The 17,049-nt window shown below is 31.4% G+C and overlaps 1 long non-coding RNA gene across 1 annotated transcript; it reads right to left on the minus strand.

Moving 5' to 3' along the window:
• Window positions 1–740: 740 nt before the first annotated feature.
• Window positions 741–2,199, minus strand: LOC141701116 (uncharacterized). Its single transcript, XR_012566682.1, has 3 exons — window positions 1,873–2,199; window positions 1,502–1,667; window positions 741–909 (listed from the first exon to the last, which is right to left on the minus strand). It is a non-coding gene; the product is annotated as an uncharacterized LOC141701116 (long non-coding RNA).
• Between the last annotated feature and the right edge of the window lie 14,850 nt (window positions 2,200–17,049).

Here is a 17,049-nt window from a genome sequence, read left to right on the forward strand (position 1 = left end):
TTTTCTCATTTAGGGCAACACCAAAAATTATGTTGCTAAAAACTGTGATTTTGTAAAAAAATGGGCCCACATGACATGTGGATTGTCACATGGACGGCCACGTAGCTGGACACGTGGCTTGACACGTGGGTAGGTGGGTCCTGCTGACTGGGGACCGCATGACAACGTGGACTACCACGTCAAGATGTGGGACCCACATAGCCACATCATCATATGAGCATGGGTGTTACAAATGGCAAAAGATATAATTAGATATAGATATCTCAATCAGTGCTAAAAATCAGTAACAGCATTTCACAGATGGATTCTTCAGTACATGATAGAACTTGCTTTACCAAACAATATATTCATTCACACAATTACAAGAAATATGTAGTACATAAAATGTGCACCATTTTTCACAAGAACTGTGCAGATATGATTACATAGCTTTCAAAACAGTTATATGAACAAAATTATGCACAAAGAACCCAAGCTTGAAATTCGAAACACCTACAACGTACAACTTTTAAATTATCGAAAGCATATTTTCTTAACACCACTGTTAATTCATCATGCGACATCATCTCCTAGAAAAGGATTTCCTAAGAAACTTCTTTGATATAGAAACATCCTTACAATTATTTGCCTGACTAAGCTTGGGAGACCTGTCCTGTTCTTGGTGGCTAGGACCTGAACCACTTACTTCTAAGGAGTTAACTAGGTCACCAGTGACACTCTTGTTCCTTCCATGCTTTAGAGATTTAGCACGCGTTGGTGGCGTCTAAAAAGATTAATGGAAAGGCCATTGGTTGTTCACATACACACTACCAGGCACTTGTTGGTTCCTAGTAAAGAATTGTTAGTCACATGAATCAAAATGAATACATGTTCCCAAGGAGAGCTCTGTTTTCTGGCATTAACGGGTGCCTGGTACAGATAAAATCACATGGACAAAATAATTTTGCTTTAACATGAATCTGAAGTCAACTTTCAACCCAAGTTACAATAAAATATACATAAATCATTGCATAAAATCCACTATCTGAACAGTCCACAAGGATTTCAGGAAAACATATAGCGTACCCTAATGTTACCCAGGACTTAAACTCTACATATCTGAACTCCACAAGTCCCCCTCCCCAGCTCGAATTTTGTAAAAATGTAATCCCCACCTAGCTTGTACAATTAACCTCCTTCCTCACAATGAAAGATTAAGACCAAGTGTAATATTTGCTATGGCAGGGGAAGCAACTTAGAATTCCATAAAATTTGCTATGTGGACATGCACTCTAATCCTTTTCAATTCTGAAGGAAATACTTTCAAGAAAATTTGTAATCCATATACAAATTACTATGCCTTTTTGTGTTTAAAATGATGAGGGATGAGTTACTACCCAAAGACATCTTTTCATTCTCTTTATTCCTAGATCCACTCTGAGTTCATAATTAAAAATTTAACCTTCTAAGGCTAACAAATTCAGAATAATTAATATGTGGGTGTTCCCATAAAATTACGTACCACATCTTTATGCTCAGGTTCAAGGAGTTCCCTTTTGACTCTTCCATACAAAAATATATAGTGCCTTAGTTTCAAGTCTCCCAAAGAAAGGGAAGAAAACAAATTTTAAATAGGAGTAGACATGTACCGCTGCTCATCGACATCCATGTCAGTCTCTGCATCCCACCTTTCATTATCATTGCATAAATCATTATCAATAAAATATATATAAATCAAGTTTTACACTCTAAATATAACAAAGCTTATTAGAAATTTCACTACAAATAATAGGAATTTAGACAAATACTTATATGTACGAGACTTTCTTGCAGATTAAATAAACATCTAAAACATCGAATTCAAGTAAGCAGTACTAAGTAGAATTTTAATACCTTTCTGCGAGTCCTATTGTCCGTTGCAACCTCAATTAGTCCTGCTACAACTCTGACAAGCATATGAACCGCACACTTTCAAACAACTAGTGCTAGTAAATAGGCACTGGTTCATAATCATTCATCTCTTCCCCAAATAAACAGGCACCAAAGTTTTAAAAAGAAAGAAAAGATGTCTGATTGTCCGCCGCCTCATCAATTGGCTTCTGTAAACCTCCCCAAATCGTCTGCCGCCTCTTCCTTCCCTCAAACCTTCATCTCTTCCCATCTTCCTCTGCCGCTTTTCTCCCTCTCCTTAACCCTACTAATCGCCGGCTTCTCTTTCTCGTCATCTGTTTCAGTTTATTATGAACCAACACTCAGGATTTACCCAAATTGGTTTTCTTTAAACTGATCTGATGGTCCAGATTAAAACTGAAGCTGGTGATCCACGTGATGCATTCATCAGCCAATACTTTTCTGCCACGTAGTGATCCAGTAGTTGATTTCTATTTTTATTTATTAAATTATAGACTAATTAAAAATCAACAGAAAATAACTAGAAAATTTTAAAAAATGCACAAAAAATACTATACACTCAAACAATTGTCTATATAATTACAAAAATAAAAAATCATATTTTAATTATTTTCCCCATTTTTTCAATATCTCTAAAAATCTAATATATAATCATCGAAATTTATTTTAAACAATCGATACTTCACTCGGGAAACTAGCCCAAACCCGGGTCAGTCTTGCTTTGATTGCTTAATTTTATTAAAATAATGTGGAATACAAACACATTGTCTTCCTTGGTGTAGTGGTTTGCACTCAATTTTGTTTTGTAGGAGGTCTTGGGTTCAATCCTGGATAGTGCAAAATTTCTGAAATTTTTTGATTTAATACTTCACCACTGCCACCTCGCCCTGCCACGTCAATAAGGACCTCCTTCCACGTCAGCAAGGTGGGACCACATGGGGGACCCACTCGCCACGTCAGCAGGGCCCCCCTGCCGCGTCAGCCGGGGTCCACCTGCCACGTCAGCAAGGTGGGACCCATATGGGGTGACTCACCTGCCACATCAGCTGTGTGGGGACCAGCTCTGCCACATCAGCATTTATTTATTTAATTTTTAATAAAAAATTGAATATTTTTATTAAAAATATGTATTGGCAACACTTTACCGAGACCTATGCTAACATAATTAAAATATGTTGCAGTATGGTGCATTATCATGTAGCTACTGCAACATTATCTACGGCAACATCACGTAATTATGTGGTAGAAGGCCGTTTATGGCGTAGTGCTCGCTTCAATAGTTTTAGTCCTTGAGTATTGTCCATAGTTGTAACAGCCTTTTCTTGTTTTCTATTCTTTGAAATTTTCTTTTGTAAGTTTTCAAAATGGCCTTCTTCACAGTTTTTGGGGGAGAAATCAATGGAGTGGAGGTCTCAGTATTTGAGGACTTTGTCTTTTTTAAAGCCCTTAGCACACTCATTATGCTTGGATGGGGGTGAAGATCACGTCTTTTTGAACCCATTCCTATGAGACGCTTCCTTTTTCGAATTTCTCTTTTCTGCATTGGTCTTCTTCTTAGGAGTATCCATAATCTATAAAGCACACAAACAAAGAATAAGTACAACATTAACATGACAGTAAACTCAGTAAAACTCAGTAAAATTACATGATTAACAATAATATTAACATGATAATCTAATTGAAGAAATAAAAATTGGACAACAGAGAAACATGGTTTTGTTAATCACTTACAAGAAACACAAATTTTTGACATAACACTCAACACTCCACACTTGTATGTAAAGTGTCATCGAAAACTCAGTAAAACTCAATACAATTGTATGTAAAATGTAAACAACGCAAATACACAATACATCAAGTAAAACTCACTAACAACACTCTAAAAAGCGAAGACATCAAGTAAAACTCAATAACAACACTCCACAATACAATTGAAATTGCATGCAAAATTTAAGGTGGTTTTAAATCCCATAAAAAATTAAGTTAAAAATCAAAAACCCCAAACATATCATCAGATCTACACTCCACAATCATCATCAAAGAGCTTAAATTAAAATTAATAATAAAAAATCAAAACCCCCAAATAAATTGAAGAGGGTTTTCGAACTTATTAAAAACATGTAAAATCAAAACCCCCAAATATAGATGAGGGATTTATGGTTTCTAACATGTATTAGGCATGTATTAGGCTTTAGTGGCTCGAATTAGGAACATACTAGTAGAATCGAATGGAAGTAGAGATCGTGTGAAGAAAATTGCAGTGAATGGAGAAGAAAATCGTGTGAATGGAAGAAGAGATCGTGTGTTGGGGAGTTTAATAACTTATGTTGGGGAGTAACTGATGTCTAGGGAGTTGAAATTTTGGGATATAAAATTTTGGGGGATATTTGGGGGGATACTAAAAAAATAAAGGGGGAGATGAAATTCAAAAGATAGGGCAATTGAAAAAATTTCAGTTCAAATCAACTGCCTAGACACAGATCTTCTTTAATCTAAAGATCAATAATATTAGTTATTATTTAATTTTTTTAAAAACTAAAAATTAAAAGTTAAAAAACATCTAATTATCCATATATTTGTAGATATTTGTACTAAACAGACTGACAACTATTTAATTTACCAACCATTGTAAGATATACTCGCACACAATGGTTCCTACATGAAACAGTTATTGTAGGTAATGTTATTTATTATTATTTGGGTAACAGTTTCTTAGTGAAACCATTGTGTAATAAGTTTCCCAACAAAGGTTTTTATCCTAAACCGTTGTCTAGAATCCAAAACAAAATAAGCAATACTTTATACTTAAACTTTTAATTTGAAAAAGTTCGATGTTCGTGAGTACATATGTTGAAATAATATTCGATGTTATCCATAAAAATTAAATTTTTGGTACCTTAAAAGTTTGATAATCTGATTCGAACACGTTGATCATATCACTATAATCAATAAATAACTATATACATTATGCTAACAGAGACGTTTGTGGCCCAACATTTATTGAAAACATAATAATTAAGGACATTAAGTGTCTGTTCGGAAAATCATAAAATATTAACCTATGATTAAAAATTATCTTAATTCCTTAATTTTAGATTAGATTAACATTTAAAAATATATTTTTAAATAATAAAGTTAATAAAAAAAAGAAAAATCAAAATAAGTTCAGAAAAAGTACGTCGTTACTAACACTCAACTTATCAACTTATAAGTCATAAATTCAACTTATAAGTTGGGTCGACAAACATTCGTTTGTAAGTTATTACGGAATTATAAGTAATAAGGCGACTTATAAGTCGGAAATAAACAAGCCTTAATTATGAAAAATTTAAATTCTATCATTCGTATGCAACAATTCGATATATTTTACAAGTATATGTACAATAAAGAATATCAAGACGTACACTGACATATACAAATGATACTTAGGTTTACGAAATATTAAAGTAGTTATAGGGTTTAGGCGTTACAAAATTATTCACGTTTAGGTTAGCGTTTAAAGTTTAGTTTTTAGGGTAACTGATAATGCTTAGTAAGAAAGTTTTGATTAATATAAAAGCATATCGGTACATCTTTTTCTAGAAAGGGTATCGATATTGTAAATTAACTTGAATATTGTAAATGGTAATCATATTCATATTCAAAGCACATCCGTATGTTTTGATCATTGAAAGGTTGATTTAAACATCCGTACAATTGGATCGTCGAAAATGTTTACAAATTTTGAAAATATTGATAAACTAGATATCAACTCGAAAAAGTCGAACCTATGACCAGTCAGTTATAGTTTTTCAAAAACACCATTATGCAAAACAATATATTTTTGGAACTCCCAACTGCCGATACGATCAAGTTGTAAAACAAATAACATACTAAAAATAAATAGATGATTTGTTTACTGATCATTTAACACACATAATTTAAAAAATATTGAAGTTAAAAATGATATTAAAGACATTCTATGCGATTCAAACTACACAAATATCTCTGAAACAACAACATCACAATTGACCAAATTTCATAAAAACTATTTTTAGCCCAGTGTTCAGAAACACTAATCGCATGCTATGAAACTTCAATATTCTCTATGAAAGTTGAATTTTTCGTGTAATATAACTTTGATATTCTTATTATCGATATACCATTTCGTTAAAATAATTTTTGATTATTTATATTTTAATAAATTATGTAATTTATTCGTCTGTAACGATTTAGTCAAATACATAAAATCTAAATTATTGTGGTCCTATAAAATGAATGAAATAATATTATTCAAAATATTTTAATTTATCAGCCACATAATTCTTATATAACAATTTAACTGAAACTTACAAATATTATTAATTATGTTATTTTAGACAAATCGTAAGTTGTAATGACAATTCTGTCTAAATAAGAACATATTTATTGACTTGTTAGTTAGGACGTTCATCCATGTCTCTCGTACATGCTCTCAAATCCGTTAACTCAAATCTATGCTCTAATTCGTGCTAATACTCTCAAATCAATGCTCATACTCTCAAGTCCTCAAATCTCAGTCACATAAAGAATTCAAGACATCAAGAATTGAAAAAACTCAGGTTTTAAATTTCTTTTCATACTTGAACATGTTATTACAGTCTTTTAAGAATTAGGGTTATATTTGTACTCTGTTTTGAATTCATTTTGATGAATTCATTTTTTTATGATTCCGAACTTCAGTTAGGGTTCATATTGATTTGGGGGAAATATAAAGACTTCACAATTCATTTTTAAGAAGCTATAAGGAGTGAAATTGAATATTATACTTGGACAGGTAAGTACAGTCTTTTAAGAATTCGGGTTATATATGTCCTATGTTTTGAATTCATTTTGACGATTTTATGATTTTTAACTTCAATTAGGGTTCATTTATAAAGATTTGAGGGAAATATAAATATTTCATAATTTAGCTATAAATAGTGGAATTTGAGGTTTTATTCTGACTTTTAAAAGATGGATATATCATGGTTAAAAGCGAATAGAAGAACAAAAGAGTTCAAACATGGAGTGGAAGATTTGTTAATGTTTGCATTTGAGAATGGGTTTAATGCAGAAAAAATCAGTTGTCCATGTGTAAACTGCGCACATAGTAAATCATAGAGAGCGCATATAGTTAAAAACCATTTTTTTCAAAATGGTATTGATAAAACTTATACATATTTGATATGGAAAGGGGAGAATAATTCCGTAGAAAGTTCTGATGAAATCGACACTTCGGAATCTATCAATTAAGTCGCCTCAAGAATGGGTGAACGTGATGATGACGATAATGATGATATGTCTTCGCATTCTTCTGATTTCATCAACCATGTTAAAGGTGAACATCAACCTCTTTATCCTAGATGTGAGAGGTACACTAAGATGAAAGCTTTGGTTCAGTTATATAACTTGAAAGTGAAGCATGCTACATCTGATTCATGCATCAGTATTATTCTATAATTACTTGGGTCTTTACTTCCGGAAGGCAACAACAGCCCTTCTTCCTTCAATGAAGCAAAGAAAACCTTATGTGCATTAGGAATGGGGTATGAAAAGATACACACGTATTTGAATAATTATCTCTTATACCATGGTGATTTAGATGAAGATGAGACTACTTAAGGTGTATGTAAGACCTCTAGATGGAAATTGAATAACAAAGGAGATGAACTTGAAGGGGTCCCTACTAAGGTTCTATGGTATTTCACGCTGATACCAAGATTACAAAATTTGTTCAATACACCTTAAATTGCAAAGGATATGATATGGCATGACACCGAGCGACAAAAGAATGGTAAAATGAGGCATCTGGTTGATTAAAAAACATGGAAGAATGTCGACCAAAAATGGCCTAATTTTATATCAGAGACTAGGAACCTTCGATTAGCTTTATCATCCGACGGTTTCAATCATTTTCATGGAAACCATACTGATTACTCAAGTTGGCCAGTTTTGCTATCAATTTACAACCTTCCTCCATGGCTTTGTATGAAGAGAAATTATATTATCCTCTGCTTGTTAATATCAGGACCGACAGAGCCTGGAAATGATATCGACGTGTTCTTTCTACCACTAATAGAAGATCTGTAAGAGTTATGGCGTTGGAAACAAATGTATGATGCTTATAAGAAAGATTCTTTCATGCTTACGGGCATTTTATTATGGATAATAAGTGATTATCCTGCCTTAAGGAACTTGTCAAGAAATGTAATTAAATGGTATAATGCTTGTACTATTTGTATTGATGAAATAAAAGCTACTAGGCTGGTTAATTACCGTCAAACGGTGATTATGAGGCATCGAAGATGGTTGCCTCGTCATCATCCTTATAGAAGGTAGAAATATATGTGAAGCTCTGCTTGGAACTTTACTAAATATTTCGGGGAAGATAAAAGATAGAGTCGGTCCGTCTTGATATGGCTGAAATGGGAATATGAACGGAGCTGAGACCAAAGACTCCCGGAAAGAAAAAAAAGGTGCCATTTGGCGGCATGGAACTTAATGCATGGAGAAAATAAATAGTTTGCTCATGATTTCATAAAATGAAGTTGTAGATGCATTTTGTTCAAATATCAAGAATCTGGTAAACATGGGAAATCTTCACCTTGTTGGAATGAAATCTCATGATTGTCACATGATATTGCATTATTTGCTTCAAATCTCCATTAGGTCAGTAGTACAAAAACGAGTCATATGCACAATTATTAGGTTTTGCCTTTTCTTCAAAGCAGTTTGTAGTAAAGTGATCGATGTAGACAAGTTGGAAAATGCAGAGTGAGTTAGTGGAAACATTGTTCTAGCTTGAAAAGCACTTTCCCCTTTCGTTCTTTGATGTGATGATCCATCTCTCAGTTCATCTCATGAGAGAGGTTAAACTTTGTGGGCCAATATTCCTTCGCTGGATGTAACCCTTCGAGAGATATATGAAGGCGTTTAAAGGATATGTACAAAACCCGGCTCATCCCGAATGTTGTATTGCTGAGGCATACGTCGCCGAAGAGGCGGTTGAGTGTTTGGTAAATTTTGAAAAAGCTATCGTAGGAGTGTCTGAAATGCAAAGCATGTATAGAATGCAAGACTTCTATCTGGTATGACATTGATAAAGTCGAGCGGCGAGGACTTTCATCTAGAACATTTGTATTTTCTCCAAAATACAAATGTCATTAGGCCATATTTTGAGTAAGTTACTGACATTTAAGTGTGTGTTATTTCATTATTTTCTGCACTTTGATTAATATACTAAAGAAATTGATTTTTCTCGCAGTGTGCATATGGCATCTTTGATGATAAGATACCAACAACATGAAAATGACGAAGTCTAGCTTAAAAACAAGCAAAATGCAGAATTTCACAAATGGTTCTGGAAAAATGTATGATTGTTATCTGATTAAAAATGTTATAAATAGGCCTAGTTTATATTTCACGGTATATGTATTTGTTATTTGTTTATTCAAGAAAACAAAGTTTTTTATATAGAAAATGACATTTTTTTTAAATTTGATTATGATGGTTAAAAAATGAAACAGAGGAACTTGAAAATATCTGGGAATACATTTAGTCTCAAAATTAATTTTAATATGAAAATATAATTATTTTAATCAATTTGTTTTAAATAGATTGAATCAGAATTGTTGGATGACCATAATAACGTACCTGAGGAGATAAGGTGGATTGCGAAAGGGCCCAACAAGAATGTCCCTGCATTTAGCATATATAAAATCAATGGTGTTACGTATAGCACCAAGGAGCGTGATGACACTCGACAAGTTCAGTGTAGTGGCGTCTGTCTCGTTGCAGATACTATGCTTGTGCAGGGAAGGAGAAGAATATTGAGCATACTTTACATACCTACTATGGAGTTATAAAAAGTATATGGAAGTTAGACTATTACAAATTTAAACTCCCAATATTTTGTTGTAATTGGGTAGATATGAGCCAGGTTAAGGTAGATGATTTGGGATATACAATTGTTAATTTGAACAATTAGGTTTCGTAAATGATCCTTTCGTGCTAGGGAAACATGTTAAGCAAGTTTTTTTACATTGATGATCCTCTTGAAAAATATTGGTATGTCATGTTGAAATTACCAGAAGAGAACTATTATGAACAATGTGATGATGAAAATGATGGATCAGTAGAAATAGAAATTGAGAATGAGCTGCACATGCCAACGTTTCCCATTGTTGACGAACTTGATCAGGAAAAAGCTAGTTATATGCGGGACGAAGATGAATGGATTCAACTCCCATGATGGTAATAATTACCTTCTTTTAAGTTAAATTATTTAGAAAATTTCCCCAACATGAGTGCACCTCTCTGCCTTTTATCAGTTATTTATTCGTAATATTTTTTTATTTCTCGAATTATTTTGTTTGTCAAAATTTGACATTTTAATTAATTCGTGTCAGTTACGATTTCTGTTTTAATATATATGAATTTAGCAGTTTTTATAATTTTTATAAATGATTTATCACACCGGAATATGTCATTTTCTAATTTATCACTTAACATTTTCTTGATTGTTTGGACTGTTTGGCATTCATATGTTGGATTCAGTGTCATGTAATTATAGGATAGTAGTATTTATGGGCCATAAACCCTATTAATCTTAAATATTGGTATCCATGTTTAGTTTTTTTTTATTTTTCTTTCAGTGACCAATGTGATTATTTCGCCGGATTGCATTGTTGCTCATTTTTGCCCATCTACGTGGAAACGCCTATTTGATTGCATTGTTAATTGTATGTACATGCTTAATTACAACAGTTGGTAGCTTGTCAAGGATTTGGAGGGAATTCTGGATGGGATAAGGTGTTCAATATATGATACACTACTTCTTCTCTGCCAATAGATCGTTACATTTGGTCACTTAGTTATGGAAGCTTTATATGGTATCATGAAAGCTCAATCAAATTTTATGTTTTTCGATTAATTATCTTGTCAAATTATAATAGAATTTGGTTTGTGAATTATCCAATTGTAATTAGTTGTTGACTTGAGGAAATATTCTAATTTGCCAACATAATTGAGGTTATTTTGCTGTTCTATATTGGTTGGATGATTTTTTGTTAGCTAGTCATTGGTTTGATTCTTTTGGATTAATTTTTCGGGGATTTGACATATACAAGTGAATTTTTCTTTTTAAAATTACTCAAAGACAACAATTACTATCATAATCTATAAAATTGTCTTCTACCTTGAGTTTAGACAACAGGCCAGGAGAACCAAACCATTGTGTATTTGAGTTTCCAACAAGTTTTTTTCATCTGAAAACGTTGTCTATTATTTGAGAGATGAAAAAACTAAACTTATGAGTTGTTAATATTTTGGGGAAGATAAAATTAAAATAGGAGGGAAAATGAAAAAAAATCATTTCAAATCACAACCTCTAAAAGTATCTTTTTAACTGTGGTGTTTAGACAAAGCGTTACAAATCCGTTGTGTGAATCTTATAAATAATGCTCTGAAAGAGCATTGTCTGTGGCCTTTCCTTTTAACAATGGTATATATACATAGTTGTTTGTTATTTAACAATGATTTTAGGGTGTTGTCTTAGCAAGTCAATAGTGTAGTTTATAAACTGTTGTCTGATTCCGCCGGAGGACAAAATGAAGATAACAATTTTTTAAACTGTTAGGTAACTATTGTTTGTTCTGAAGCTCACACAACAGTTTTTCTTGCAAAACCAATTCACCGTTGTTTTTAGGACAACAAGTAGTTTTTTAACCATTTCTGTCAACCGTTGTGTGATTGAAAATATGTTTTAGTAATAGTAACAAGAAAATAAGGACCAAATCCATATATGTACTAATTATATTTGAAAAAACAAAAACATTAAAGAAAGAAAGGTTTTTCTTGCACATTAAATACTAACTTTCATACCTTTTATGAATTTGGAGTGTTTCCATTGGTGAAATTGATGTAAATGTAGGGGGATCCATCAACATTAATGATTGAAAGACCGATCAAAATTTGACACATAACTTGCCCATCGCACACCACAGAAAATCAGAAAAAAGAATATATGAAGATGATTTCTCGTTACAAATATATAGTATAAATTATATAAAATTATAATAATTCAAAAGTACATAAATATAATGACGTCCTTACAATAATTATCTTCTATGTATACATCATTTGAAAACATTTATTTTATGGATAATGTAAAATAACTCATAAAAAAGAGTAGATAAATTTACAAATTAGTTGTGCTATAATGTAGTTATACATAATCTCAAAATGTAACCATTACAACCATTCTCATACATGGAAAACAATATACGTTACATTATATTTATATTTTTTTAATGATGTCTATACGAGAGAATAAGCATCATTATATAGTAGAAAAGATAATATGTGTAATCCAAAAATAATATTTAATTTATGTAAAATATGCAACATTCCTTTAAAATAAAACCTTGGAAGACTCCAAGATTGTTATATAAACCCCTCTTTACACAACTATATCAAGTTTGTTACATGATAATCTATAATCTAGGCCGAAATGTTGATGAATCTATCCATGTCGTGGCCTTTCTTATTTGGCTAGAAAAAAATTAGGTATAGCCGCCCTGCTGTCTTCAAGGTGATTTCTTGGCCACTGCATCTGGTTTTCATATTGCTGATGAAGTTGCTGTCCTTTTTATGTGCTTAAACAACAATCTTTAGTCCCCATTCTTATGATAGAAGCATATTACTTTTTGGTGCAGGTTTAAGCTTCATGTTTCGTTATTATTGAGCATTTTTATGCGCACATCTGACATCTCTTGTACATATAGATTTTATTTTTCAGTCACCCACCACAAGAAATTTGCATTCAGACAACGGTTGACCGACAACGGTTAAAAAAAAACCGTCGTCCTAAAAAATCATACAACGGTGAATTGATTTTGCAGAAAAAATAGTTGTGTGAGCTCCAGAACAAACAACGGATATCCATCTTTTTTAAACTGTTATACAAGTTGTATCCTCTCATCGAGTCGGACAACGGTTTTTTTAAACATAGTGTTGTAGTAGATCTTTCACACAACGATTACAAACCGTTGTTACTATGTTAACGTATAGGGATATAAGACAACGGTTTTGACATTAAATTGTGTAATTCAGACAATGGTTTTTCAGAAAGGTTGTCCTCTACACCATCAAACAACAGAATGAAAACAGTTGTCTAAGTAATTTCAATGGGTACCACTACCAACAACGAGACTCGTTCCCGATTTACCAGATTAATTTTAAAATGATTTTTTCGACAATCCAACCAAACGGATGTTAAGATATATAAATTTTAGTCATATGAAAAAATATTAACAAATTTGAAATTCATCTTGCATGTCAGCATTAGAAAAATTCAGTAAAAGTACCACTCCCGGCAACGAGACGCGTTTCTGATTTAGCAGATTAATTTTTAAAAAGATTTTTTCGATCATCCAAACATACGGATGTTAAGATATATCAATTTTAGTCATATGAAAAAATTATTAAAAAATTTGAAATTCATCTTGCATGTCAAGATTAGAAAAATCCAGTAAAAGTACCTCTCCCGACAATTAGACTCGTTCCCGATTTAGAAGATTAATTTTTAAAATGATTTTTTCGATGATCGAACCCTACGGATGTTAAGATATATCAATTTTAGTCATATGAAAAAATTATTAAAAATTTGAAATTCATCTTGCATGTCAGGATTAGAAAAATCCAATAAAAGTACCACTACCGACAACGAGACTCGTACCCGATTTACAAGATTAATTTTGAAATGATTTTTTCTACGATCCAACCGTACGGATGTTAAGATATATCAATTTTAGTGATATGAAAAAAATATTAATAAATTTGAAATTCATCTTGCATGTTAGGATTAGAAAAATACAGTAAAAGTACCACTACTGACAACGAGACTCGTTCCCGATTTACAAGATTAATTTTAAAATAATTTTTTGACGATTCAACCATACGGATGTTAAGATATATCAATTTTAGTCATATAAAAAAATATTAATAAATTTGAAATTCATCTTGCATGCCAGGATTAGAAAAATCCAGTAAAAGTATTACTCCCGATAATTAGACTCGTTCCCGATTTACAAGATTAATTTTTAAAATGATTTTATGGACGATCCAACCGTACGGATGTTAAGATATATCAATTTTAGTGATATGAAAAAAATATTAATAAATTTGAAATTCATCTTGCATATCAGGATTAGAAAAATCCAGTAAAAGTTTTACTCCCGACAATTAGACTCGTTCCCGATTTACAAGATTAATTTTTAAAATAATTTTTTGGACGATCCAACCATATGGATGTTAAGATATATCAATTTTAGTCATATGGAAAAATTATTAAAAATTTGAAATCTACCTTGCATGTCAGGATTAGAAAAATCCAGTAAAAGTACCAGTTTTGACAACGAAACGCGTTCCTCATTTAGAAGATTAATTTTTAAACTTTTTTTTCGACGATCCAACCGTACGGATGGTAAGATATATCAATTTTAGTCATATGAAAAAAATATTAACAAATTTGAAATTCATCTTGCATGTGAGGATTAGAAAAATCCAGTAAAAGTACCCCTCCCGACAACGAGACGCGTTCCTGATTTAGAAGATTAATTTTGAAAATTATTTTTTCAACGATCCAACCGTACGGATGTTCAAATATATCAATTTTAGTCATATGAAAAAATTATTAAAAATTTGAAATTTATCTTGCACGTCAGGATTAGAAAAATCTAGTAAAAGTACCACTCCCGATAACGAGACTCGTTCCCGATTTACAAGATTAATTTTTAAAATGATTTTTTTGACGAGCCAACTGTACGGATGTTAAGATATATCAATTTTAGTCATATGAAAAAAATATTAATAAATTTGAAATTCATCTTGCATGTCAGGATTAGAAAAATTAAGTAAAAGTACCACTACCGACAACGAGACTCGTTCCCGATTTACAAGATTAATTTTAAAATGATTTTTTCTACGATCCAACCTTACGGATGTTAAGATATATCAATTTTAGCCATATGAAAATATATTAACAAATTTCAAATTCATCTTGCATGTGAGGATTAGAAAAATTCAGTAAAAGTATCACTTCCAACAACGAGACGCGTTTCTGATTTAGAAGATAAATTTTTAAAATGATATTTTCGATCATCCAACCATACGGATGTTAAGATATATCAATTTTAGTCATATAAAAAAATTATTAAAAAATTTGAAATTCATCTTGCATGTCAGGATTAGAAAAATCCAATAAAAGTACCCCTCCCGACAACGAGACTTGTTCCCGATTTACAAGATTAAGTTTTAAAATGATTTTTTCGACGATCCAACCATACGGATGTTAAGATATATCAATTTTAGTTATATGAAAAAATTATTAAAAATTTGAAATTTATCTTGCATGTCAGGATTAGAAAAATCCAGTAAAAGTACCACTTTCGACAACGAGACGCGTTCCTGATTTAGAAGATTAATTTTTTAAATAATTTTTTCGACGATCCAACCGTACGGATGGTAAGATATATCAATTTTAGTCATATGAAAAAAATATTAACAAATTTGAAATTCATCTTGTATGTCAGGATTAGAAAAATCCAGTAAAAGTACCACTACCCGCAACGAGACTCGTTCCCGATTTACAAGATTAATTTTAAAATGATTTTTTCGATGATCTAATCCTACGGATATTAAGATATATCAGTTTTAGTCATATGAAAAAAATATTAATAAATTTGAAATTTATCTTGCATGTTAGGATTAGAAAAATCTAGTAAAAGTACCACTACCGACAACGAGACTCGTTCCCGATTTACAAGATTTATTTTAAAATGATTTTTTCGACGATCTAACCGTACAGATGTTAAGATATATCAATTTTAGTCATATGAAAAAATATTAAAAAATTTTAAATTCATCTTGCATTTCAGGATTAGAAAAATTTAGTAAAAATATAACTCCCGACAACGAGACTCGTTTCTAATTTAGAAGATTAATTTTTAAAATGATTTTTTCGATCATCCGACCATACGAATGTTAAGATATATCAATTTTAGTAATATGAAAAAATTATTAAAAAAATTTGAAATTAATCTTACATGTTAGGATTAGAAAAATCCAGTAAAAGTACCTCATTCCCGATTTAAAAGATTAATTTTTAAAATAATTTTTTCGACGATCCGACCATACGGATGTTAAGATATATCAATTTTAGTCATATGAAAAAATTATTAAAAATTTGAAATTTATCTTGCATGTCAGGATTAGAAAAAACGAGTAAAAGTACCACTTTCGACAACGAGACGCGTTCATGATTTAGAAGATTAAATTTTAAAATTATTTTTTCGACGATCCAACCGTACGGATGTTAAGATATATCAATTTTAGGCATATGAAAAAATTATTAAAAAATTTGAAATTCATCTTGCACGTCAGGATTAGAAAAATCTAGTAAAAGTACCACTCCCGATAACGAGAATCGTTCCCGATTTACAAGATTAATTTTAAAATAATTTTTTTGACGATCCAACCGAACGGATGTTAAGATATATCAATTTTAGTCATATGAAAAAAATATTGATAAATTTGAAATTCATCTTGCATCTCAGGATTAGAAAAATTCAGTAAAAGTACCACTACCGACAACGAGACTCCTTCACGATTTACAAGATTAATTTTAAAATGATTTTTTCGATGATCCAACCATACGGATGTTAAGATATATGAATTTTAGCCATATGAAAAAATATTAACAAATTTCAAATTCATCTTCCATGTCATGATTAGAAAAATTCAGTAAAAGTACAACTTCCAACAACGAGACGCGTTTCTGATTTAGAAGATTAATTTTTAAAATGATTTTTTCGATCATCCAACCATACGGATGTTAAGATATATCAATTTTAGTTATATGAAAAAATTATTAAAAAATTTGAAATCCATCTTGCACATCAGGATTAGAAAAATCCAGTAAAAGTACCACTCCCAACAATGAGACTCGTTCCTGATTTACAAGATTAATTTTAAAATGATTTTTTAGACGATCCAACCGTACGGATGTTAAGATATATCAATTTTAGTCATATGAAAAAATTATTAAAAATTTGAAATCTACCTTGCATGTCAGGATTAGAAAAATCCAGTAAAAGTACC

The sequence above is a fragment of the Apium graveolens genome, unplaced genomic scaffold (assembly GCF_009905375.1).
Source record: "Apium graveolens cultivar Ventura unplaced genomic scaffold, ASM990537v1 ctg337, whole genome shotgun sequence".
Lineage (NCBI taxonomy): Eukaryota > Viridiplantae > Streptophyta > Magnoliopsida > Apiales > Apiaceae > Apium > Apium graveolens.